General features: G+C 42.5%; 1 protein-coding gene and 1 long non-coding RNA gene across 4 annotated transcripts in view; one reads left to right on the top strand and one right to left on the bottom strand.

Annotated features, from left to right (window-relative positions):
* The window catches only part of LOC132377884 (uncharacterized), a 48,959-nt gene extending 41,712 nt beyond the window's left edge, over positions 1-7,247 (bottom strand). For all 3 annotated transcript variants that reach the window (XM_059944333.1, XM_059944332.1, XM_059944330.1), the window contains exon 1: positions 7,020-7,247. The gene's annotated coding sequence lies outside the window, so the exon portion shown is untranslated. The remainder of the gene's footprint in view (positions 1-7,019) is intronic.
* A 16,212-nt stretch (positions 7,248-23,459) lies between these two features.
* LOC132377885 (uncharacterized) overlaps positions 23,460-27,272 on the top strand; it is a 31,347-nt gene continuing 27,534 nt past the window's right edge. The window contains exon 1 of the long non-coding RNA XR_009506826.1: positions 23,460-24,239. This is a non-coding gene — a long non-coding RNA (uncharacterized LOC132377885). The remainder of the gene's footprint in view (positions 24,240-27,272) is intronic.

Here is a 27,272-nt window from a genome sequence, read left to right as displayed (position 1 = left end):
AGGGATTTGTTTTGCAGGGTTTTTTGATTTACTGTTTGTGTGGTTTGGCACAACATTGTGGGCCAAAGGTCCTGTTCCAGTGCAGTACTGTCCTACAGGGTGGAACAGGCCCTTCTGGCCCTTCAAGACTTGCCACCCACAACCCATGGGTCTAAACCCCTTGCCTAATCACGGGACAACTTATAACGACCAATTATCCTACTAAAGGGTGCATCTTTGGGCTGTGGGAGGAATATACAAACTTGCCTGCAGAAGACGCCAGAACTGAACTCCTAATTCTGATGCGTCAGGCTGTAATAGCGTCATGCTAACCATTATGCTACCGTGGCTCCCCTTTATATGGGTCCCTTTGAACGCTGAATGAGGTGAGGATGTAGCCCAGGAACAACACCTGCTGTTTGTGGAACTCACTCTTCTCTGCCTTGGCATAAAGGTTGTTCTTGAGGAGCCATCTGAAAACCCTCCAGACATGCTGGACATGTTCCTGGCGAGAGCGGCTGTCAAAACACACAACAACGAACTGATTCAACATGCCCTGGAGCACATCGTTGACTAGGGCCTAAAAACAGCAAGGGTGTTGGCCAGACCAAAGGGCATCGTGAGGTACTCATTGTGGCTCGTGGAGGTGTTGAATGTTGTCTTCAGTTTGTCCCGTTCTCAGATGCAATCCATGTTGTAAGCATTGTGCAGATCTACCTTGGTTGTTCTCAGGAAACACAGAGGCAAGCAGAGGAAGAATGAAGCAGTTCTTCACCATGATGTTGTTGAAGAGCCAATAATCAATGTATGGATGGAGCTTGCCATCCCTTTTAGTCACAAAGAGGAAGCTCCCTCCTGCTGGGAGTGAGATTGATGGATGGATAAACCCCAAGCCCAACGGCTCCTTTATGAATTCTTCAATGGCTGCCATTTCAGGTCAAGAGAGGGAAAGAGCTGGCCCCATGGTGGACTGGAACCTGGTAAAAAGTCAATGGCACTGTCATGTGGCCAGTGTGGAGGCAGAGAGGTGACATTCTTCTTGCTGAAGTCCTCAGATGGGTCAGCATCTTCAGACAGGTCCACACCTGATGTTGTCACAGGAGGGGATCCTCTGACAGGGCCTTGAACTGGACCCGGACATGCCAGTCCCTACGCTTGGAGCGCCATTAGGGACCAATAGATCCATGGGCTGTGACTAAATGGTCAGAGAAGCCCAAGCACTGACAGTTTAGGTGAATCAACAAGATGGAAGGAGAACTGTTCCCTATGATTACCTTCTAACACAGGCTGGAGGGGTACTATGGAAAGGTGCATCCTGCTGGTGCCCAAAGGCTGATCATCCTGAGCTTTGACATCATAACTCTCTCTCATTGACTGGGAATATGCTATCTCCCAGCCAGAGAGATATCCATATGGTTCCTGGCTGCCCCGGAGTCAGTAAATGTCTGAAGCTCTTGGGTCTGGGACCCTTATGGCAGGGAAGCTGGGAACATTAAAGGAAGATGCTTGCAGGGAGAATTGACCCATCAGAATTCCCCTTCCTGTTAATGCCCTCTTTTACTGGGCACTTAAGACATGGTGCCCAGACATGCCCTGCGGACTCACAGTAGAGGGAGCAACCTGTTCTCCTGCACCCTTCTCATTCCTTCTGAGTTAGGTGTAGCGCCCCACACTCCCAACCAATATGATCTCCTCCACAGACTGTGTACCGGGTGAGGGGTGACAAGTAAGAGGGTGAAGACAGACAATGATGTGAAGAGTAGGAAGCTCTGGGCATTCTCTCTCTGTGCCATTCAATTGCCCGGTTGTCTGATCGAGTGGCCAGATTTGTCAGGTCATTCAGGCTAATCCAGATTTATCAGGTAATCTAGTTTATCATGCACTGCCATCTCATGCTGGACCCCTTCACTCAGCCTACTCAGATGTGATGAGGGATCTCTCACTCTGCCCTGTCTCAACTGCAAGGATGCGGAATTTAACTGTGTAGTCCCTCACTGACCCTTTCTCTCAGCGCAGGTCTGGGAATCGGCGGGCAGTCTCCTGACCCTATACTGGAAGATCAAAAACCCTCTTGAAATTGACTACAGATTGCTGGAAAGACTGGGCTGCAGGGGAACTATGTTCTCGTCAGGCATTGAACAGGCTGAGCGAGGGTCATGTAGGCCCTGTTTACGTCATGTTTATGTGCATTATCCCTGAACTGACCTAGCTGGGCTTGGAAATTCAGCTCATACTAAGCAATAAAGTTTCTACAGCCATTGGGGCCACCAGAGTATCTGCCTGGTAGAGGAATGGTCAGTTCAGGTCCAGAGGTTGCTGAGGGAATCAGGACATTAATGGCTGAGGCTGATGGGACTGCTACAGAGGGGAGGATGTGGGAGATGCTGATGCTGAGAATGGGACTGTCCTGTCAAATGTGAGAGAAGTAATGGCTGCCACCATGTTCTGGCTGTCTGTGCTGAACTGCTGAACTGTTGTTGCAAGTGCTGACACCTGCTTTTCCTACTTGGACTGGGCTGGCTGCTCTGGAAGTACTTTTCACACTGCATGAGCCATTCCTGTCAATCTAGTCTTCACTGACTTTAACTTCTCTCCTACCTGACCAACATAATTCAGGGCCTGGTCAGCTGCACTTTCTCCGCTGGGAGAATCGTCAAGTCTTGTTAACATGGTGTTCAGTGATGGCACAAGTGCAGAGGGAAAAACACTGAAGCAGAATGAACCATTCACTGAAGTTTACTAAGAACTGTACAGGACAAAAGGAAAACATTTAGAAGTTGGCCAAGAGAGCTGAACTAAAAATCTAATGCAAAACACTGTGGCATAGAAGCAGTAACTTAATACTAAATTAACACTGCTGCATTACAGCTTCAGTCTAAATTGTGGTCTTCTTTCCCGGCACGTGGGCTAAAGGTTAGGTGAGAGCATTGCTGTCGCTGTACTTTGGTCTGAAATGAAAGAAAGGAAATTAAACCCAACCATAATGGAACTCTAGTTGTCTGGAATATGCATTCTCATGAGTGTGATTGCTGACCCCTTTCAGCCGCCCACCCACAACGGCGACCAGACTCCATGGCAGAGTCCATGGCTGTGACAGAAATCTGGATATCAACACTTTCTTTGTACACAACTTTCTCCTAAAATCCCCTTTAAATCTCCTTCCTCTCATGGTAAACCTATGCCCTCTTGTTTTTGCTACCCCAAAAATGAGAAGAGTCCCACAGAGGAGATGTCAGGGGTAAGTTTTTTTACACGGAGAGTGGTGAGTGCGTAGAATGGGCTGCCGGCAGCAGCAGTGATGGAGGCAGAAACGATAGGGTCTTTTTAGAGACTCCTAGATGGACACATGGAGCTTAGAAAAATAGAGAGTTATGGGTAAGCCCAGGTAGTTCCAAGGTAAGGACATGTTTGGCACAGCTTTGTGGGCCAAAGGGCCTGTATTGTGCTGTAGATTTTCTATGTTTCTACCCTGTCGATGCCTCTTGTAATTTTGTACCCTATTGCTAAGTCACACTTCAGCTTCCCTTGGTCCAGATAAAAACACACCCTATCCAACTGAAATCTTACAGTCCAGCAGTCCAGACAACTTCCTGGTTTATTCTCCTGTACAATCTCTCCAGACAGCATCATCAAATCCTTCCGATGTGTGGATTGCACCAAGTGCAGGTGGCAGGGTGGAAATACATTTCTAACAAAGGAGGTGTAAGGCATCCCTTCCTTTCACAAGACTGCAGGTCACCTTGGGCAAGTTGTAACACCTGCTTAGCCCTCACCCCCCCACCCCCCCACCACCCAATCAGGGTCACGTGCAGCCATGGGAGCAGGTGCTGGAAGGTCATATGAGCAGCTGGTACATATCACAAGTCCCAATTATGTGACCATTGACACCAGGCAGACAATCTCTGAAGAGTATTGATAATAGCTGGGGTCATCCATCTTGTAAAGGCACTGCCCAGAAGAAGGCAATGGCAAACCACTTCTGTAGAAACATTTACCGAAAACAGTAATATTTATGGAGAGACCGCGATTGCCTAAGTCATGTGACACAATACATAACGAACAAAAGAATTCCAAGTGCTCAGTAGTAACACAATAGTGTTCTCTCCATTTGTCAAGAATCCCTATCGCACTAACATTTATTTTTATGTCCTACACCTATATGAATTCCCAAAATCCGTAAGCTCGGAGCTGTTGGGATCAAATTTAATGTGCCTACATTCCACCCAGCCATCCATGTGATCTATATCCTGCTGTAGCCTTAGACAGCTGTTTGTGATGACATGCGGGTTAGCGTGTTGTGGCCAGCTTGTTATCCACACGAGCAGGTCAGATAAATAACCATCAGTTCTTTGTACATTAAGAGCGAAAGAGTAACTCGGGAGAGAACAGCACTCCTTAAGGATTAACGCTGTTGTCTATAGGTGAAGCCACAGGAGACAGGTGAGGTCTTAAATGAATACTTTCTTTGTCTGTATTCACTGCTGAAAAGGTCATGAAGCTTAGGGAATTCAGGGAGGAGAGTAGTGATTTCTTGAATCCTGTCCATGCTACAAAGAAGGAGGAGCTGGCGGTTTGTAAGGGCAGATACATACTTGGTGCCTGATCAATTGTGTAATATTCTTGAAATACATTTAAGATGGGTTTAGAAATAGTTCTTATAGCTGAACAGATTAAGGGACATATGGAGAAGACAGGAATAAGGTGCTGAATTTGGATGTTCAGCCATGATCACATTGCATGTTGTTTGGCAGATTCGAAGAGCTAGGTGACCACTTATCCTCATGCACTCTGTTTCTTTGCTTTTGTGATGACAGGTTACCACAGAATTAAGCTTGAAAACACTATAGTACCCATAACAGCTGAACTGCTCACCAACATTTGCAATCCAGAAGCTCAAATTAATTATACTTTTTTATAAAAATTGGTAGCTGGAGAGGAGGAGGGAAATGAAGCTTTTTTTACATGAAAAGTGAATTGTCCCTTGTTGCTTGATATTCATCACTCATGTTGCTGAAATGATCAAATTTAAGAAATTCATTGAATTTCATTATGTATTCATTAAGGAAGAGCTTATGATTATTGGTTGAGTCTATGATTCAAATAATTTGATGGTTATTAATTGGGAACAGGACATTTCATTTTTATAAATATATAATAGAACAAGTTTGTTAATAGAGCCACTAAATTGTTTTTCTATTGATAAACAAAGAAAATATAAAACATTTCTGCATTAGTATATTTTTATGCCTTCCTCACAGAAGAAATAGATCCTGTTACATGTTCTTACTGAAAACTAAATGGAATCGAATGTGTTGCATAAGGTGATATGTAGAGATACAGTATGCACACTGAGTAGCACCAAGATACTGCAGATAATAATCTTTATCAAAACCAGTTTTTAGAATGCAAGCAAGACAAAACTGTTCTTGTGGTCAGCCAGCATGTCTTTATGAGCTAGCACTTTGTCAGAGAATCTTTCCAGATAAACGCAGATAAATGGTGATTTTTCTCTCTCTCGTCCTTCCAGCTATTAATTATTAAACCCAGCATTCCTAACTACAGGTACTCAAGATTCTAAAAGTAGAAAACGCCTAATAGGAATGGACACTAGGTTGAAAGTACATTGTGTTAATACTGAGCATAGCAATTAGGTATAAGAATAAATGCTTTATTAAAAATGAATGTTTCCATAAAAAGTAGTTAAGAATACAGTGAATTAAATCTTCATCTGCATTCTTGGTAATGTTTAATTGCTTTAACCAGCAAAATTTAAAATGTAATAGTCAATGATGAACCAATAGTAAAAATGACTAAGGTTAAGTTTTGTTAATAAGTTAAAAGATGGCTTTGCCATTCTGGATGAGCAAAAGTGATCTTTAACTAGCTGTTGGAAAGGTCAAAGCTAATACCATCAGTCCCCAGAATTACTCCCAGGATTGTGATTCTGTGCCTCCTTCTGCTGACTGTCTGAGAATAGACTCAATTTTTGTAGCCTTGATGTCATTTTGATCTTGAGGCATGCCCTGTACTATAAACTTGGACCATAATTATGACAGGCAATTTCCCCAGCTCCTTAATATTTCCCCATGACAATTTAACTGCATTTCTGAGGTTGATCATCTAGAGCTTTCTAAAACTTCTGCTGCCTGTAATCTAATGCACAACATCTCATTTTCACATCTCCATGTGCCTCCTAGTTAAACAATGATTTTATTTCAAAGTGATAGATCCTTATTTTCATAACTCTCTTTGGATGCCCTCCCATCCCTATCCTGCATATCTCTTGAATCTCCTGCTGATCCACAAACTTGTGACACATTTACTTTCCTTCAATTTCCCTCTGCTGTGCATCCCAAGTTTAACTGCACCACCATTGGTCACTGTGCCATTGATGACCACAGCTCCTTCCCCAAACCACTCAAACTCTTTTCCACGATTTCTCCCTGAAACCTGAAAACCTCGCTTTCTTTTGGTTACATGCCAGAAAGTCTCCTTGTTTGGTTTGGTGTTAAATTTTGTTTATCCACACTCCAGTAAAGCACCTTGGGGGCCATTTACTCTGTTAAAGACACTACATAAATACAAGTTGTTATTTGTTGTAGTTAGCAGAAACCTTGGATGAAGGAGTCAGTGCAGGTGAATTAAATAGGGTTTGCAGCTGGTTGCCTGGCAACCACAGAGACCAAATGTTCTCTTTGGCAATTTTCCAGTGAAAGGATGATGAAAATGGTTTTAAAGTTATACTGCATGAATAGAGTGCTGCAAATTGCCTGATTGCAAGGAAACTGATTTATTGAAAGTATATCATTAAAGAAGCTGGTCTGTTTAATTTTGCACAGTTGTTGTAAACCACAAACTATATTTGAATACATTGTTTTTAAAGGAATGTTTGCAAGCCAAATATCAAAAGGTTTTCCAGCAATATTAATTAAAACATCTATAAAATCTCCACTTCAGCAGACTGCCTGTTAATTTTATGAAAGGAAATCTCCACATCATTTCACAGTTATATCAATTATTTTACTTAAATAATTACCCACCAGAACACTGATTCCTTACAATACCCTCTGTTCTCCGATGCAAAACGTTCACAGATCAGCATCCACCAATACTTGAAAACAGACTTGAGTTGCATCATGTGCTGGGGACCTAGTGTGAACGCCTGTCCTGTACTGGTTCTCCTGCAGCAAAGGATTGTCCTCTGTTCAGTATGGAGAGACTGCCTGAGCACTGGTTTTGGGTGGACTGGAATGTGTTGACTCGGTGACTCGGTGTTGAGTCATGGACTCAGGGTGCAACCAAGCTGACTTGGTAAATGAACATTGCTGGTGATGTGCCATTTATTGATAGATCCTCCCCATTCCTTGTTAGCTGTGGCTTCCCTCTCTCTGTCCAGCTGCGTAGCTCTCACTAGCCCAGAGATCCCTCTGTGAGAAGTTCAGTGATAGTGCTGCCAGTCCCAGCAATGGCCTGCAGTCACTGTGTTGCCCGGGTTACAAACCTGAGCACCAGATCTCGATGGTGAGTGGTGAGTGGGATGGCCACTTGCCTCAGCCAACCTAGTACAGGGCACATGTGGGTGCCTCGCTGTTGGCAATGTTTTGCTGGGAGATTATCACTGGAGGGTAGGCATTGGCCCTAGATCCCCAATGTGGCAGCATACACTGGTGGGGAGGTCTCTCTCTCTCGCTCTCTCTCTCTCTCCCTCTCTCCCTCCCTCTCCCTCTCTCCCTCCCCCTCCGTCTCTTTCTCCCCCCTCTCTCTCTCTCCCCTCTCTTCTCTCTCTCTCTATATATTTTTAATGCTATAATGATCCCTTCTAGTTCTGAGTCAACTGATAACCAGCAGTACACTCAGCACATAAAATGAGGTGAGGTGAGACATCCACAAAAAGCAGAACTGCAAAAGAATGAACAACTGAAAAATGTTAGAACCCCAAAGCCCCCTCTGCCCCCTCCCATGTGCAAGGAGCAGCAAACATCAATACATTAACCTCCCTCCTCCCCCTGCCTGGTCTAGCAAAAAGCATCAGTGCCCATCACCCACCAAGCAATAACAAAGCACCCAAAGAAAGACCATGATCTACAGTCAACAAAAACCATTGTTTATCCAGCAGTTCGACGCGTCACAGGCTCTCTCCCTCTCACTAACAAGGGACAGAGAGATATGACCCATTTTTAACAGTGAAAGGAGAGACTGACAGTCACTGTTATGGTATTACAGTCTGCCGTGTCACTTTTTATTCCAAGATTCTCTAACCTGAGAATCGGCAACAAACTCTCCTGCCTTCGAGAGAAAGAACGTGACTGTTCGACTACGGAGTCTTCCATCCATACATCTGCTGCAGTGAAATCATTTTTGGGAACGTGTCTCCGCCGCCATCTCATACCGAAGGGATTTCAGCTTCGGTTCCAGGCTTCCCAGTTCGGGACCAGCAAGGATCCTAGGTACCGCCATTTTGTTAACTGATGCTCCCTCCGCTTCTCCCGTCGGATTCTCCGAGGCACGCTTACCGCCATGCGGAGATACCTGCGGTTCCTATCACTGTCTCTGCCACTACTACGAGCCACGCTTTCCAACATCTGCCATGGTCCACCTCTTCACTTCATTCTCTGTCGGATTCACGCCTTCAACCGCCGTTTCTTCTCCTTCCTCACGTCCAAGAAGGATTACAAGCTTGCTCGCTTGCATCCCACGAGGACGTCTGCCTCCAGCCTGGACTCCTACTTCTCAGACCTTCAGTACGTCGAACTCCCCCCTTTATCTTTTCTCTGATTGGTTTTCCACCTGGCGCCTCTAGCCCTTCCCCCTCCGCTATCTCTATTACTGGGCTCCAGCCCTCTCTTCCCCCCCCCCCCCCATTCCTGATGAAGGGTCTTGTCCCGAAATGTTGGCTTTTCTCACAGATGCTGCCTGACCTGCTGAGTTCTTCCAGCGTTGTGTACGTATTCTTTGATCCACAGCATCTGCCGTTGTATTTTAGTGCAGTGAAATCCTGATGTTCCATCTCCCATGATGCCTCATTAGCAACACTGGCTTGGAATCGATCATCCACGGGGCCACACCCTGGAGGCATGCGTCTTCCAAACCCCACCTGGAGAATGTTGGAAAGCGGTCTAGGAACACAAACTCATCCACCATTTAAAATAAGTGCCGTTGAAAATCAGGACCTCAATAGAATGTAAACTACCTTGAAAAGGGAAAAAAAGAGACATTAAGGAGAGGAATTTTCCACAGATGAGTTTGAAAAGGAAGCCACTTGCTGCCATCTTAACTCTGCCCATATGTGTCCAACAATGTGAAGCAAGCTGCTGTGTACCAGCTCTTTAAAAGACATAGCGAATTTCCCTCCTTTTAGTAATTGGTTTATTATTGTCAGATGCCCCAAGATACAGTGAAAAGCTTTTGTTTGCATGCTGTCCAGACATATCATTCCATATGCAAGTACACAAGATATTTCAAAACAAGAGCAAAATATAATGTTACAGTTTCAGAGCAAGTGCAGTGCAGGTCGATAACGTGCGCTGTATAGTATCATAGTTTTATATGCTATGCAGTAGAATTTCAATAAAAAATTATTCATCAAGAAATATCAGGGACTTACTGCAAATTCCACAACTTCCATAATTTTTCTTCAGGGTCTTCTGTGTGTCTGACATGCTAACAGAGAAAGACATTAATGATGTCAGTTTGGGCTCTTGGTCAGCACTATGTGAGTCCCATCAATGGTGTGTGCTGTGTTTCTGACTGAAGTCAGGAGAGAGAAACTGAGGATGGTGATACAGAAGTCTTTATTTGTCACCACAAGCAGGGATTCTTCTGGAGATACTCACAGTAAAGTCTCACAAATCCAAAAGTACATCACAATTTTTTTATCCTTAAGATCAATGATAACAGTAGATGATTCAATATAATATCAATAGTTATATTGACAGTGTTTACCTCAATACTCCATGTTGACAATGCTTCCCTTGAATTGCATATCTACAATAGGAGACACCTCTGAACGTTCAGATACCTTTGGTGAGACAAACTAATTGCAAGTTTACAGTGATGCAAGTTACTTAAACCCATAGTTGATTGAATTGATGCAGGCTAATCAACACAAACTCATTGTCTTAACGTTTGGCTGATGCATTTGCAATCATTTAGTCTAGGGCCAACCTGGGCTTTTAACCTCAATTTACTGCTTTCAATTTACAATAAAAACTAAAGACTGGTTCTTCTCGAATTAATAGCTTTCATATTCACATAACTCCAGAATACTCCCTAAAAGTGTAGGCAGTATTGCAGAATAGGCCTTTGCAACATTTCTGATTTGTAAATCATCTTTACTTCAAGGATACTTTTCTGAACAGATCACTTGCTGTGGAGATTTGCACTGGCTTGCAATCTCAGCCAAGCCCTTTACAAGCAGCATGTCAAATTATTATCAGGACTCTTTCTTGAACCATTCACCCACCATTTCCTGCCCACTCTCATCATGTGCTTGACCCATGTTATCCTCTTCCCAACAAACTTCCTGCAAATCGCTCTCCCTTTAATCGAATAACTGATACCTTTTCCTTGTGCATCTTGAGCATTGGAAAAATTAGCCGTTGTTTGCAACACAGTGGTCTGCACAATTAATTAAAAATATGAGGCCTAAAATATCCAAGGTCTAGACTGTGGACTGGAATAGATGATCTGGAAATGCTGATGAGCATTTTGTGCATGTAAATACCACTCAGAAGGAAGTTTAACTGTTGAATTTTTTATTCATAATATGGGATTTCATTTAAGCCATCGTGTTTCAAAACTGAGTTTGCCTGCTGCTCAACACTACTGTTTCCAAGGAAACAAGACGTTCTCACGTCTAATCTAATTAAACCAAATCCATCCGAATCAAAAACGAATGTTTGAATTGACAGTTAACACTCAATATGATCAACATATTTACACGGTATTTCAACATTGTTAGGGTGGTGATAGACATGCTTAACCTCCGGTCATTCTTTGTGTATTCACAGTTATCCTTGGTCCAGTTTCACTGGAAAATTAGCACTGCTGGATTGGAGGGATAATGACAGGAATTGTAGTCACTAATGAAATCAGAAATGAACCTCATGCAAAGGAAAAACCTACAGGAAATGATCAGCAGTTCAAGCAGGAGAGAATAAAATTAAATAGTTCAAAACTATGTCCTTTTATCAGAAACAAAATACCCCTGGTCACAGTTCTGATATCATCACCTGTAACTATATTTGGGTGAGAACTGCATTCAAAGATGAAGACAATTATGTTTCCTTAGACAAGGTGGGAAATGAGAAACATTAGCTGAATGTTGCAGATATCTGAGATTTCACATAAAATGGAAAATTTCTGAAAATGCATATTGTTACATACCCTGTGGGTATCTTGTAACTGTCTTATGACCATGATGTAATTCAGTATCTTGTGAGCATGATGTAATTGTCTTGTGATGGTGGGGTGATGTAATTTTCCCACTAGTGTGAGGTCACATGATGTAATTTTCCTGCCGGGGTGAAGTCATGTGATGGCATGTTCCAACAGGTATATAAGGGGAAACCCCTGTTGTGGTGCAGGTAGTTCAATAGTTTATTAGTTAGTTTTGCTGCGTATTCGTCTCATGACACAGTTTCATTTTAAAGTGGAATTTTTACTTTCTGTTGTAAGTTGCAAAAACCGTTGTGCCGGCAGTTTCGCCAGTCGCTACCAGTTCTGGTTTATTGCATCTTTGATTTACCTTTACGGTCTAACATTGGAGAGTGAAGACTTTACCAAAGTACAGGAACCCGAAGGATTGAGTAAAGTTGTTGTCATTCAGTAGTTTTATAAAGGATCAACCTTATTGAATCTTCATTCAGGAATAGTGACCTGCATCTGAGATAGCCAGTGGAAGATCAGGAAGGGTTGTGCAGTGTTCACCCTCCTGCAAAAAGGTCAGTTCTTTTAAGCCGTTTTATTTCCTTCATTGTGAATCCTTTGGGCCAAGGCATTATCTCAGCTGTGATCGGCAGTAACGTCACGTCTTCGAAGAAATCAGTTTTCAGGTAAGTCTCTCCTTACTGAGTGTATAAACCACTTTAAGACTGTGTTCGAATTCACCACTTTAAGGCTGTGTTTGGATTTACCGCTTTATAAACTACTCCAGAGTTTGGTACTTTGTTAAATTGCCATACAGCAGTTTACTTGCGGTTTAATTAGTCATTTGTTTACTTTTCACTTTTGTTGAGCAGAGTTTAATAAACGTTTATGTTTGTTTATAAAACCTGACTCAATTCTACATTCATTGTTGCCGACCACATAACAATATAGTTGCAGGATGTATATAAAAGCAACTTTCAACGGAAAGCTCTTATATGAGACATCAGAATATCTGAGCTGCTTAAGTCAGTGAGGTAGTTCTTAGTTTCGAAGTACAGAGCAATTAAAATGAGAAGACCAAAAGACTCTAAATGAATCAGTGAAAAAAAATATTAGGGCAAAAGTAATTATCAATAGACAATTTCTAGCATCAGCAAGATAAATATTATCTATATCAGTGCAATCATTGTGATAGCAATTATATCACAAAATGGAATTCCCACCAAATGAAAACAGAGCAAGTCATGTGGATTGTCAACCATTTCAAGTTTGTCACTCACGGATCTCTGTCCATCAAAGCTCATCAAAGCAGGTAGCAAGTATTGAAGTCAATACAGAGATTAAGAACTTCTCTAGATTAGAATACCCAATCAGAACCCTTTTCTACAAGTAAAATTTAGCACTTGCAACTATCAAGTAAGTAAGCAAGGCGATAAAGGCATTCCTATCAGCATGATGAGTGAACAAACTTTACTGTTCTGGAGATTAGATTTCAGAGAGATTGGCTTTAGTCACATATACATCAAAACATAGCGTGAAATGTCTGCTATTGTGACAATGACCAGCACAGTCTGAGGATGTGCTGGGGGCAGCCCACAAGTGTCGACGTGCTTCCAGGCCAACATAGTATGCCCACAATTTACTAACCCGTATGTCTTTGGAACGTGGGAGAAAAAGGAACAACATAGGAAACCCATGTGTTCACTGGGAGAATGTACAAACCCCTTAAGGACAGTGATAGAACTAGAATCCCAATCACTGGTGCTGCACAGCATTATGCTGACCACTATGCTACCCTGCCGCCAATCTATTCTGCTGGCAACATCCTCACTCTAATACAGTGAAGAAAAGCCAGGATACTTCCTTACAATAATAGTCATTTGAGGGTTTCTGGGAAGGTTTGTGTTTCACATGCCATTTCAATGCAAGTGTCAACAAGGCACTGTGTAACCTCAAATTAGTTTGATAATCTGAGTTCCAATAAAGCTTCAGATTTTCATGCTGCAGAGATCACGTTTGCATTTCCCGCAGCATCGTCCAACAATGGCAAAAGAGGTTGCCGACTTCATATCAGTAATGTCAGTGAGAAGGCAGTGTATTCAAAACAATTGACCATTCTTTAATATGATCAATTCAGAGAGTCTGAAACCTGCTGAAGTTGCAAACCACATTACCCTGGCTGATTCTTTTGTCATCATTAAAAAGGTAAGGAAATAGCCGAATCTGGAAACAAGAACTTCACCACTTTCTCTGGGACTGCTGCATTCAATAACAGAAGTGTTACCACATACACCCATTCTCACACATTCCACACTTACACATCTTCTACAGACTTCCCACAAGAGAGATGATCAGCAAGGTCAAGAAAAAATAGCATGAAAAATGCATGGAGAAACCTGAAATACAGATCTCTATTATCGTAGCCTAGGGATACAGTTTCTGTGAAAAGTGATAACCATACAGCCCAGCCCCAGGTAACAAAAGGGGCTCTGTTTTTGCAATCATAGGTATTTTGTCTAGAAGTCAGAAAACAGAACCAGAATCAGAATCAGGTTTAACATTACTGGCAGTTGTCGTGAACTTTGTTGTTTCGCAGCAGCTGTACATTGCAATACATAATAAATATAATGCATTAAAAAGACTATAAATTACAGCAAGAAATATGGTGTGTGTGTATATATATAAATTAAAGAGAGGAAAAATATAGTCAGGTAGTGTTAATGGGATCATTGTCTATTCAGAAATCTGATGGTGGTGGGGAAGAAGCTGTTCCTGAAACATTGAGTGTGTTTCTTCAGGCTCCTATACCTCCTCCTAGATGAGAGCAATGAGAAGAGGGCATGTCCCGGACGATGGGGGACTTTAGTGATGGATGCCATCTTTTGAAGTATTAATTGTGCAGGATGTCCTCAGTGCTGGGGAGGGTAGTGCCCATGATGGATCTGGCTGAGTTTGTAAGTTTCAATCTTGTGTAGTGGTTGCTCCGTACCAGATGGAGATGCAGTCAGTTAGAATGCCTTCATCAGTTGTGGGATTGAGTTTAGGAGCCGAGAGGTAATGTTGCAGCTATAAAGGACCCTGGTCAGACCCCACTTGGAGTACTGTACAAAAATTCTGGTCACCTCACTACAGGAAGGATATGGAAACCATAGAAAGGGTGCAGAGGATACTTACAAGGATGTTGCTTGGATTGGGGAGCATGCCTTATGAAAATAGGTTGAGTGAACTTGGCCTTTTTTCCTTGGAGCAACAGAGGATGAGAGATGACATGATAGAGTGTACAAGATAATAAGAGGCATTGATCATGTAGATAGTCAGAGGCTTTTTCCTAGGGCTGAAATGGCTAGTACAGGAGGGCATAGTTTTAAGGTGCTTGGAAGTAGGTACAGAGGAGATGTCAGCGGTAAGCTTTTTATGCAGAGAGTGGTGAGTGCGTGGAATGGGCTGCAGGCGGCGGTAGTGGAGGTGGAAAAGATAGGGTCCTTTAAGAGACTCCTGGATAGGTACATGGAGCTTAGAAAAATAGAGGGCTATGGGTAAGCCTAAGTAGTTTTAAGGTAAGGACATGTTCGGCACAGCTTTGTGGGCCGAAGGGCCTGTGTTGCTCTGTAGGGTTTTCTATGTTTCTACCATGAGTTCTATATTTAGGACCGAGATGAGGAAAAACTTCTTCACACAGAGAGTGGTGAATCTGTGGAATTCTCTGCCACAGGAAACAGTTGAGGCCAGTTCATTGGCTATATTTAAGAGGAAGTTAGATATGGCCCTTGTGGCTAAAGGGATCGGGGGGTATGGAGAGAAAGCAAGTACAGGGTTCTGAGTTGGATGGTCAGCCATGATCATACTGAATGGCGCTGCAGGCTCAAAGGGCCGAATGGCCTACTCCTGCATCTATTTTCTATGTTTTCTATGTTAACCACCAAAGGATTCAAAAACACAAATATAAAGGCTAAAGTATTTATAGTTCACAGGAGAAATTTTAGAACACCAACAACTGGAATTTGGCAGATCATTTGTCAAAGCCAATGTAACTTAAATTTCCCATCATCATATCTCATTTCATTATTCAGCAGGAGATACCTGGCCCAAAGTCATTTTCTCCCCAGAACGCTGCAAAGCCCAATGTGCACCAATCTTCACTGAGTTGCTTATTTTTTCCGTGTGGAGGGAGTTAAATTCGTTAAACATTTCAGACCTGACTTGGGCCAATTAGATTCAGATTTGATATGCTGAAATAAATGCTAAAACATTACAAAGTTCCTTTATACTAAAGAATAACATGAATAATTTACGATTAGTTCTGATTGAGCACCTTTCATAGTGAAGATGCCCCAAAGCACATGACAGACAATTAAGTACTTCTGAAGTTCAATCTCTATTAAACTGTTCCCACAGACAGAAATTTGATTGTAAAAACAGAAAATACCAGAAAAATTCAGCAGGTCAGACAACATTCTAGAAATGCCAGCCTTGAAGTTCTCTCCTCTCTTGTATAATTCCCAGTAATCCTTTTTACTCGTGTCACTTCTGGGAATTTGACGTTGAATAGATAAACTGCTTTAATGATATTTGTGAGGAATAAACATCATTAATAATTCTCCTAATGTGGTGCCAAGAGATTTTTACACATCTACCTGAGATAATTGACAGAAGTTCGGTTTGGCATCTCATCCAACACAATGAAAGACTGCTTCGCTGGCAGAATTATATCTTTTCAGTGCTCCATGGCAATATCCATGACTCCAAAGCGGTCTTGGACTCACAAGCTTTTGACTCTAGACGAGAAAGCTGCCAGTTTAACTCAGATGAGCACTTTTTTTCTGCTTCTCAAGGATGGCCTGTATTATGTATCCTGGAATGTGTTGGCTCAGGCCAGCTCGATTTCCAGTTGTCAAATTGCTGAATCTTTCCTTACGGATGTTTGAAGATTTGGAATGTGACTGCTGAAACCTTACCACCTCTACAAGCACGCAATGGAAGAGAGCACCAGGTATCCATAATCATGTTAATAGAGCATGGTGCTCTATAGTACTGCAGGGTATGAGATCCAGGCCATGTTGCAACAACTTTTAAAATTTACAATATTCCTTAGTTTGAAAGGCCATTATGTTTGAATGATTTAAGAATTTTTAAGGTAATTCTATTCTCTATTAATAACTTTTTAAAATGTCTTAATTTGCTTTACTTTTAGTGGCTTTTAAATGATTCTATATGTCAACATTGGAAAAAGCCACAATAGCTTTGACAGACTGCAAAGCTGGAGGTGAACTTTGCCATCTATCACAGGCGTCTCAGATAGTTTTAGGGTTTGTGAACACCCATCCATGTGATCATGATGCTGCATGAGGCCATGGCATTTTTCAGGATTTACCTGAGCCTACAGATGAGCTCTCAATTCAGGATAGATCTAACACAAGGGCAGGGCAATTGAGTATCCTGGTGGTAAGAGTGACATGGCCATAGCAAACAAATGAATGATAAGTGAGGGTACTATTCCAAAATCAATAAAATATAATTAAACACGTACAAACAAGCTGGATGAATTTAGCAGGTCGGGCAGCATCTGTTGAAAGGAGCAGTCAATGTTTCGGGCCGAGACCCTTCGTCAGGACTTTGATGTTTTTGCTGGTGGGTGTAGAGGGGGGGTTCATTGCCTTGCTGCTGTTTGTGCATGGGGGGGCTTCAGGGCTCTAACATTTAACTGTTATTCATTCTTTGGGGGCACTCCTCTGTTTTCGTGGATGTTTGCAAAGAAAAAGGATACATTTCTCAGACATTAAATGTACCTATTGAAACCTATTGAGTAAACTTTTCCACATCTTTGAGCAACACTGCCCCAGCAACCTCGATTCAGCCCTAACCTAATCACGGGACAATTTACTATGACCAATTAACTTACCCAGTATGTCTTTGAACTGAAGGAAACAGGAGCACCCAGGGAACACACATGCATTCCATGGGGAGAATGCACAGACTTCTTACAGAGGATGCCATTAATACTGTCACACAAACCACAAGACTACCATGGCACTCAAAGTCAAATACTTTTCTAGCTGTTTTGTAAATGCCACTAGCATATCTGTCTGAACCACATCCAGGTAGTGCTTCCCAATGGGTGAAAATTAACCCCTCATCCCAGACATCATACATGAACAGGCAGCATCTAGAGGGATACAGACCATGAGCAGGGAGATGTGATGAGCTAGATTGCTATTACGATTGGCGTAGAAATGATGGGCTGAAGGGTCTGTTCCTGTGTTGTACTGTACTATACATTCCCACTGAATATTCTCCCTACACCTAGGCCTTAGACTTTGTTTCAGTATTAAAGTTCTCCGCCATATCTCTGAATTCATCATTATTAAATTCACCAGCACTGTCACTGAATACTTTCCGAGGTAGGCCACGCACATTTGCCCAGGAATGGACGAAGTTCTTTACTATCTCTGAGGGTCTCCTTGTGTTTACAATAGCAGCAGCACTGAAACGTGTGAACTCGTCAATGATATGGAGATACCGCACCCCTTGCTCCAGTTCAGGTAGGTTCTTGGTTAGTGCTTCGTTGTATTTTGATGCTAGTGGCAGACCAGCGGCTTGGGTTTGGGCTTTCCAAACTTTTGGCATGTCTCACAGCTGTCAACTACCTGCTTCTGAATGGAAAAACAGTCTGCATCTTTATTTCCTGAACTCCTGAGCCGTTTCTGAAGCGTGTAGGAACTGCTTGTAAGGATTGAGTAACACTTTGCATTTCTCATCTGAGGTCATGTTCTCGGTGACAGTTAGTGCTTCATTCTCACATTGATTCTCAGTAATGGTTTTATCTAGAGTGCTCACACAGGAATGTCCAGGGCTGGTGAGCTGTTGAAACATTGTTGCTTGGTCAATCTCCACATACAATACTGCACCACTTTCTCAGGGGTAATGGACGGAACATTGTGTTTTGATGTAACATTTTGCCTGCCCAATTTTTGCATGAATTTTCACTCTTGATAGAATGTACAATCTTTCCATCTCCAAATTTGAATGCTTTGTAATTGGGTGTACAGTATCTGTGTTTACCAGTTTCTGCACTTCATTCTGATTTAGTTCATTTACATAGCTTTCAAGGCATTTCTCTCCCCATACTGGTTGTGCATGCTGTATCAATAGCAGCTGATCTATTATGAAAATATCTGCTTCAGATGTCTCCGCAGTAGTAAGTGATCTGTTTGCATCCAGTGTGATGTGGCATGCTTCTATATCTTGAGACTTGTTATTTTCTTCAGTTGTTCAATCCTGTGAGGGCAGTTTCTTGCCCAATGCCAAGTACTTTGACAAACTGTGCATTTCTTTCTCATGCTTAGTTGATCTGTGCCAGGTAATGGTACCCCCATCCAGTCACTCTGGGGCCTACACTTTCTAAGCTCTCGTTTCTGCTCAGTGAAATATGCTGTTTCTTGACTCAAACTAATTCCGACTGCTGCCTTGGCGGCCTTTTATACAATAATCCTCTTCAGTGTCTATTTCACAGATGCAAATATAAGCTCTGTACATGCAGATAACACTAGCTGTCTGTCCTTTCTATCTAGATTGCAGTGTCCAGCAACTTAAAAGCTAATATTGCGTCAAGAAGTTACATTTTGTATTTACACACGTGACTATACTTTTGTTCAAGATCAAGAATATAATCAGTCACAATTCTAGAAATGTCTTTGGAAATATTGTCAAAGTCTGAATATGCCTCATAAATCTGACATTTTTCTTCCTTCAGTAAAATTGAGTCAAGTGTACAATATTTATTCGTGTATTCATACCGTCATCTTCCATCAAAATTCTCATCACAGCCTCCCTCACTGTTCCTGAAAGTGACAGCACAACTGTAAGGGCCTACTTCTTCTTCTTGAACACTGTAACACGGTCCATATTCCAATTTAATTTTTCGTAAGGCTTGCTCTTGTCAATCATCGGAGGGAGCCTATAATTGCCAATCATCCTCTGCTACCACTGTTAATTCTCAAATGAAAAAGACAAGATTTTCTTTCATTTAAACAACTTTACTTGCTCCAATTACCTTTGGTACATCAAGGCAGCCATCGTTATACCCACAGTTTCCCCCCATCACTCGTGCGCATGCCCAAAACAGTAGAAATATCCGTACATGATTGAAAGCTTACATAGCTCAAATGAAGAGAACTCAACATCTCCAAAGGAACACACCAAGCCTCCCTCCTTGTAACATTAAATGTTTTAATGAATGCAACATCCTGGTGAATCTCCTCTGCACCCTCTCCAATTACAGGATACAATTGGAGGGGGTGCACAGGAGATCCAAGAGCTTGATGACACATGAAGCAACGGTCCTTTACTGAGTTAAGTGGGCATTTTTACAGCACTTGGGTGTGTTAAGGCTCATTTACTTTTACTAATTACTCTGTTGTAAAGGGGTGGATAATATACTGGAGAGTTCTGTAGATCCAAACCCCCAGGAAGTAGTCAATAAGCTGGAAATTCATTCCCAGTCAACAATACTAATTCATTTCATCAGCATGGTGGAATATAATTTAGAACAGCTCAGTAGGTCTTTGGCACAGATGACTGGGGACAAGTTTCAATGTAAATTCCTTGAATGGAAAAGGAAGAAAGAAAACAGAATGAAAATACTGATTAGTCAGACTGGATGCACCGGGCTTCCATGTAGTAACTGCAGCCAAAAGGACACCCCTCGTTGTTAGTGCAAACAATCCTAATTCTGGGGTTGCTTGCAATACTTCAGCCATAGTGCTTGAGATGCTATGAAGGAGAAGACTACAGTACTTAATCTCAGAAATGGAAGGACAGTACACTCCACAGAAAATATAACGATGGATTATCCCTTGGTTGTTGATGCCTGATTCATCAACACACTGCAGCATTCCCTGAAAATTGCTACATAATAATACAGCTTGAAGCTCACCCACTCCAACCCTAATGGTGGACAATCTTTTAACAAACCAAGAAAATGCTTTTGAGCTAGGTTAATTAGGTTAATCTGCAGTAACAGTGAAAATTAATTTGCACTTGATTGCTTGAAGCAAGGAACAGAATTCCAGTGCAAGAAATTAAGAATTAAATACTACTAATATAAATACATATTAATATAAATCTATATTTTCATACATCCATCTGATGAAATAACTAATATATTTTGTTCACAGTTTTACCTAATCTGTTATGTCAGTCATGAACGAGTTGACCTTAGGTGCTCTTTGAATGAGATTGATGACAAACTGTCTGTAAGTTCCTGGAGACTCCAGAGGAGCACAAAATGGTTTGGAATTTTATACGGCAAATATTACTTGGTGCAAACAATGGAATTTGGCCATGTATATAGATAAGTACGACTGAATGGCTGCAAGCTGGCTGAGTTTTAGATGTGCAGTCAATATTTCATGATATCACCTGTCTATTTATAATCAGAGTTCACTGGTGTACATTTAAATTTGTGCCAGCACCATTATATGCGTACTTTGGATGCAGAATCAGCAAGGAACCAGCATGGGAAATGTAATGAATGCATTTTGGTTTCTTCCTCATCATTAACTTGCAATGGTACTATTCACCGAGTGTGATCTATTTTATCCTCTTGAAAATCTGCTACAAACCCACTCAGTCTCCAACTTGATTTGCAGCTTCGAAAAGATTGGCCGCTATGCTTTCCTTAAAGAAATTGCAGATTATTGCAATTCACTGTTCATTGACCCCCTATCCTCTTTTCATGTTGAGCTCCAGCTGATTTCCTTCACAGACCTCTCTGAAAACTGAGGATTCTGCTTCTTCACTTATAATCAGTCCTATTGTTGAATGAAGTTCAAGTCCACATTGCTAATACAAAGCTTTTGGAAACACTCCTATCAAACATGTGAGCCATCTGATGTGTCATAGTTCAACAGCACACTATGGAGAAGGGTCATCTCTCTTAGAAAGTTTGAACACTTTTGGCCTGAAGCTATTTTTTCTGTGGATATTGACCTTATGATTCCTTAATGGTATTTATATCAGCAGCAGTACATGAATAGGATATACTGTACGGTCCTTTCCTGGCTTCCCTGACATATTGCATTGATTTACCAACCCGGGGTGTGAACTGAAAAGGCATTCCCAGATCATATTGGATCAAAACTGCTTAATAACAAGACTTTATTGTCTAGACTCACATATCGTGTTTCATATCATACTTTTTTCCAGAGGAAAGGAACTTTATCATCATGTTGTCAATAGTATTAGCTATGTTGCTCTCACTGTAAGGCTAACTATGACTAACCACCAAGACACAATGTCAGGGACAAGGGTTTCATCCTGAGAGCTGTCTTTGTGGAATTTGTAGGTTCTCCCATTATTAGATTAACTCCATGCATTAATTAATTAATGCATTAAATTTTGGCTATATTTTTCAGATAACTTCATTTGTTCTTACCACATCTTGCTTCACTATCATCACAGGAGTCCCTGATTCAAACTACAGCAGAAGGGTTTGTAATTGCTGGAACCTGGAGCAAATAATGAACTGCCAGAGAAACTCAATGGGTCATGGTGCACCTTTGGAGGGAAGTGAACAACTGATATTTCAGGTAGAGACCTAATGGGTTCCTCCAGCAGCTTTGCTCAATGATTGGTGCCCAACCATTGAGCACATCTACATGAAACACTGCTGCAGAAAATCAGAACCCATCATCAGGCACCACTACCACCCATGACATGCTCTTTTCTCACTGTTGTCATCAGGAAGAGGAACAAAAATCTTAGGACTCGCACCACCAGGTTCAGGAATAGTTACTAACCCTCAATCATCAGGCTCTTAAACCAAAGGGGATAACTTCAACACAACTTGATTTGCCCCATCATTGAAGTGTTCCCATAACCAATGGACTCATTTTAAGGACTCTTCGTCTTATATTCTTGGTATTTATTGCTTATTTATTTATTATTATTGTTTCTTCTTTTTGTATATGCACAACTTGCTTTCTGCACTCTGGTTGAATGTCCTATTTGGGTGGTCTTTCATTGATTCTGTTATAGTTATTATTCTATAGATTTGTTGAGAATTCCCACAAGAAAATGAATCTCAGAGTTGCATATGGTGACATAAATGTACTTTGATAATAAAATTGACTTTGGACTTTGAAATGTTGTGCTTTCACTTCTGATTCTAACAAACCTTTTACCATTCTCCATGCCTATAGCTTACCGCAATTCTGCTCCTTTCTTAGTTGACAGATCTAGTCCAGACAATTTCAGGAGTAAAGGTTTGTTTTTATTTATTCATTCACAAGATATTGGCAGTCCCAGGCCAGACTAGCATTGATCACTCTTTCCAAATTTTCCCAACCTCAAGACCATTCCACAGTGTAGTTAATAGTTAACCATGTTGTTGTAGGCCCAATTCACGCCTGTTATGATCCCGTCTGGCTGTCCCCCATCTCGTTCCTATCTCCTTGATTTCTTAATTCCAGTCATTAGATTCCCAGTTGCTGCTAGTTCACTTAGTTACAGCACACCTGGTTTCCATCAGAGACTGCAGGGTAAGAACTCTGGCGTCACAACCCCGGGTCGCCAGTTCGTTGGTCTATTCCCATGTGATAACCTCGTTTCCCGACCACTTAGAACCGTTAGTTCTAAGTTCAGCTTTAGTTTCAAGTTATTCCATGAAAACCCCGTCTCCGTGTCAAGACTATGTCAGAGCTCCGTGTCAAGATTCATCCTGGTTATTTGTTCCACGTTCACAACTGTGCAAGCACCTCTCAACTCTGCCTCCGTGTCTGTGTCCAACACTTGGGTTTGCTCCCAGTCAGCCCGTGTAACAATGCCAGGCCAAAAAAATATAAAACCTCTAAAAATAAAAAACCTCTAAAATATAGAGGTCTTTTTCAGTCACAGTGAAACAAATATGTTTTTACAGAACCTAATCATTGACACCAGGTTAATATTGTGAATTTCAATTCCCTTGTTGTCATGGTGGCAGTTAGACAGGTTTCCAAATCAGCAGTCTGGACTTTGGTCTGCAGTCCACAATTCAATCGATTGACCTCCATATCCCTATAATGAATAACACGAGTTCAGTGATGTCCCAAGTGCAGAGGGAAGGGCAGAGAAACAAAATGAACAGTTCACTGAGTTTTAATAACAGCTCTACAGAGCAAAGAAAAACAATAAACGCTGGGCCACAAACTAAAAACTCTCAGGCAAAAAGCTAACCCCTTCACTGCGGCTCAGAAGCAGTAACTAAATATTAAATTAATACCAGTCCTTTACAACACGGCCTGTGACCACTGGAAGTCAGATATAAAAGATCGTCCATGATGTGTTAAGCCGGAACTGAAGGACATTCATCAAGCCATACCCTTTTTAATCCATGAGATACTTGAACTTCCCTGCACCCAGCAAGATCCCAGGATTCACTGCACAATGGACAAGGGACCCATCCACCAAGTGAGGAGGAGTGGGCATGAATGCAGCAGGGAGGGAGGAAGTCACGGGCTTAAGCTGGGAAACATGGAACACTGGGTGAATCTTCATATTTGATGGTAGGCAAAATCTATAGGAGACTCTTTTGATAGCCTTCTCCAGTATGAATGATTCCATGTAGCAAGAGGCCAACTTGTGGCTTCTCAACTCTCAAAGGAAGATCTGTGGACCCTAGCCATACTTTTCTCCCCTGACTTGTGAGGCCCCACCTGTTAGTGGAGCTGATGAGCCTTCCAGGCATATTGTTTCTGAGTGTGCAGCAGAGAAGCCCTGGCATGTCTCCATGTGGGCTTCTCCTGTGCCAACTGTTCAACCATAGGAACTGCCGCACCAATCTCCTGATCAGCGAAGAGTGGTGGCTGGAATTCCTTGTGGCATTGAAAAGGAGACATACCAATGGAGAACATCTGGAGGTGAGTAATCTCTGCCCAAACTAGTTGGGAGTTCCTGATTATGGTGTTGGAAGGGAGAAGACAGCACGGGGTTAGCTCCAGCTCCTGACTCACTCTGTCAGTCTGGCCGTTAGGTTGGGGATTGTAACCTGATGAGAGGCTGGCTGTGGCTCCTAAAGGAGAACAGAAGTCCTTCCAAAAATGGGATGTGAACTGTGGTGCTTGATCAGAGACTATGTCCTGAGGAAATTCGTGTAGCGTGAACACGTGCTGAAACATGAGGGTGGCAGTTTCAAGACCAGATGGGATATTGGGGAGAGCAATGAAATGGGCTGTTTTAGAGAAATGGTCCACAACTACCAGAGTGGTAGAAACCCCATGAAATCCACTGAGAGGTGGAACCAAGGACAGCAAGGCTCACGAGACCTGACTGATCTGACAACTCTTGTCTAGGCACAAGTGAGACGAAGTTGTGGACATCTTGGGACATAGATGGTCACCAAAATCTATTTATAAATTCTAGGATCTGCTGAATCTCTGGATGTCCAATCAGACGGGAAGAGTGACCCTACTCTGACACCTGGGGCCCACAGTAGCAGGGAAAAACAGCCGGTTGGGAAGTGACTGCTGGGGAGCCCTCATCTTTGTTTATAGTCTCCAAATGATTAGAACAGTTATTCATGAACAAGGAACGATGGGGTATGAACTGGTGGTGTACTCAGACTGACAGGAGGAAGCATCAGCCTTGGTATTCTTGCTAGCAGGACTGTAGATGAGGGTGAAATTAAACTGGTTGAAGAAGATACCCAACAGACTTGACAGGAGTTGAGTCTCTTGGCATCACAAATGTAGGAGAGGTTCTTGTAATCTGTCAATATCAGAAAAGGGTGCTCTGCTCCCAGGGCCTCCTTGACAGTGAGATAGGGGTACAGCTGATTATCTACAAAAGAGCACTGGGAGAGTACAGTTCCAATGCCAATGTCTGATACACCAAGCTCAATGGACTGGATGGGCCTGGATTTTGCAGAACAGGGGCAGTGGTAAAGCTCTAAGAATGCTTGGTCTGCTTCACTTGTCCATAGGAATCCTGTAGAGATCTTCTCGTTGAGTGCATTTATGGGAGCCACATTGCAACTGAGGTTTCTGAAGAAAAGTTTGCAAGCCCCATGAAGTGCCTCACCTGTTTGACTGTAATTGAGGTGACTCTGTGATGGCCTTTACATATGTCTCTTAGAACACTGGATGGGGTGAGGATGTTGTCTAAGAATGAAAACTTTTCTTTGTGGAACCTGAACTTCTCTGGCTTGGCATAAAGGTTGTTCTTCTGGAGCCTTCATTAAGACATTTCCAGGCAAAAGCGGGAATAGATAAGAACATCATCAAAATATATCAAATCAAATGGATTCAACATGTCCAAGAGCACATCGTTGACCAGAACCTGAAAAACAGCACAGGTGTTTGCCAGAAAAATGGCATCACAAGGTGCTCATAGCAGCCAGTGGAGGTGTTGACTGGTGTCATCACTCATCCTCTTCTCGGATGTGAAGCAAATTGTGCACATCGCAAAGATCTATCTTAGAGAATATAGTTGCTCCTTGAAGATATTCAAGTGTAGAAGTAAGCAGAGGAAGAAGGTAGCAGTTCTTCACTGTGATGTTGTTGAGGAGCTGACAATAAGTGCAGGGATGGAGCTTGCCATCCATCTTGTTCAGTAAAAAGAAGTCCACGCCAGTGGTGAGGCAGATAAATCCTAAAGCCAATACCTCCATGATGGTCAATATTTTAGGACAAAAGAGGGAAAAGAGCTGGCCCTGGGGAGCCATAGTACCTGGTAGGAGATCAATGGTGCAGTCATATGGCTGGTGTGGAGGCAGGAACATGGCCTTCATCTTACTGAAGACCACTAGAAGGTTAACATATTTGGATGGAACACCATAAAGGTTCACACTAGCAGTTGGCTCTGAAAGGGTTATGCCAATAGGGACTTGAGCTGACCCCAGTCAGGTAGAGAGACAAGTTGGTCCCCGTTCTTGGAGCACCTTAGGGACCATTGGATTGTGTCTAGTTAGCTAGGGAAGGCCGAGCACCAGTGGCAGCTTAGGCAGTTCAATCAACAAGATACCGTAGATGGAGAGCTGTTTCCTATGGTTGACTTCAAGAACAAGTTGTGGAAAGGTGAATCTTGCAGTGCTCAGAAGCCGACAATCCGGAGCATTGATATCAAAATTCTCTCTCAGTTATTGGATGGGAAATCCCCATCTTTGAGCCCGAGAGATATGCATGAGGTTGCCAGTTGCTCTGGAGTTAATAAGTGCCAGATGCTCATTTGTCTGGGACCCTATGACAGAGATGCTCGGAGTTTTATTCGATAAGGGGAAGATGCTTGCAGAGACAATTGACCCGTCAGAGCTCCGCTTTTTGCTGATGGGTATCTTCTTCACTGGGTGCTTGAGATATGGTGTCCGGAAGTGTCCTGGAGAGTGACAGTAGAGGTAACATCCTCATTATCTGTGTCAATTATGTCCGTCTTGAAGTAGGCCCCCCCTTCCCACCTGCATGGGCTCCTAGGCATAATGTGGACCGGTTGACAATAGAGTAGATGAAGACAGCTGACTGAAATGACCAAGCTGGGCCTGGAACGTCAGCTCACATTGATAATAAAGTTTCTCCAGCCATTGGGGTCATCAGAATATCTACCTGGTGGAGGAATGTTCAGTTCAGGTACTAAAGGAATTGGAGCTTAATGGCTAAGGCTGATGTGACTGCAGTAGACGAGGGTGGGGAAGGTGCCGGTGTTGGAAGTGGGGCTGTACTGGCAGAAAGCTGCTGAATAGTGGCAGAGAGAGCAGTAACTGTTGCCGACTGATTTTCGTTGTCTGTTGTGAGCTGCTGAGTCATCATTGTGAGTCGTGACCACTTGATTTTCCAGCGTGGACTGGGCTTGCCACTCCGAGAGTAGTTGTACTGTGTGAGCCATTTCCCCAAACCCAGCTTCCACTGTCTAACTTCTCCACCTGACCAGCAAAGTTTGGCTTGGACTGGGCTTACTGCTCT

Source organism: Hypanus sabinus, chromosome 19 (genome assembly GCF_030144855.1).
Source record: "Hypanus sabinus isolate sHypSab1 chromosome 19, sHypSab1.hap1, whole genome shotgun sequence".
Taxonomy (NCBI): domain Eukaryota; kingdom Metazoa; phylum Chordata; class Chondrichthyes; order Myliobatiformes; family Dasyatidae; genus Hypanus; species Hypanus sabinus.
This window is presented reverse-complemented; position numbering and strand designations above follow the sequence as displayed.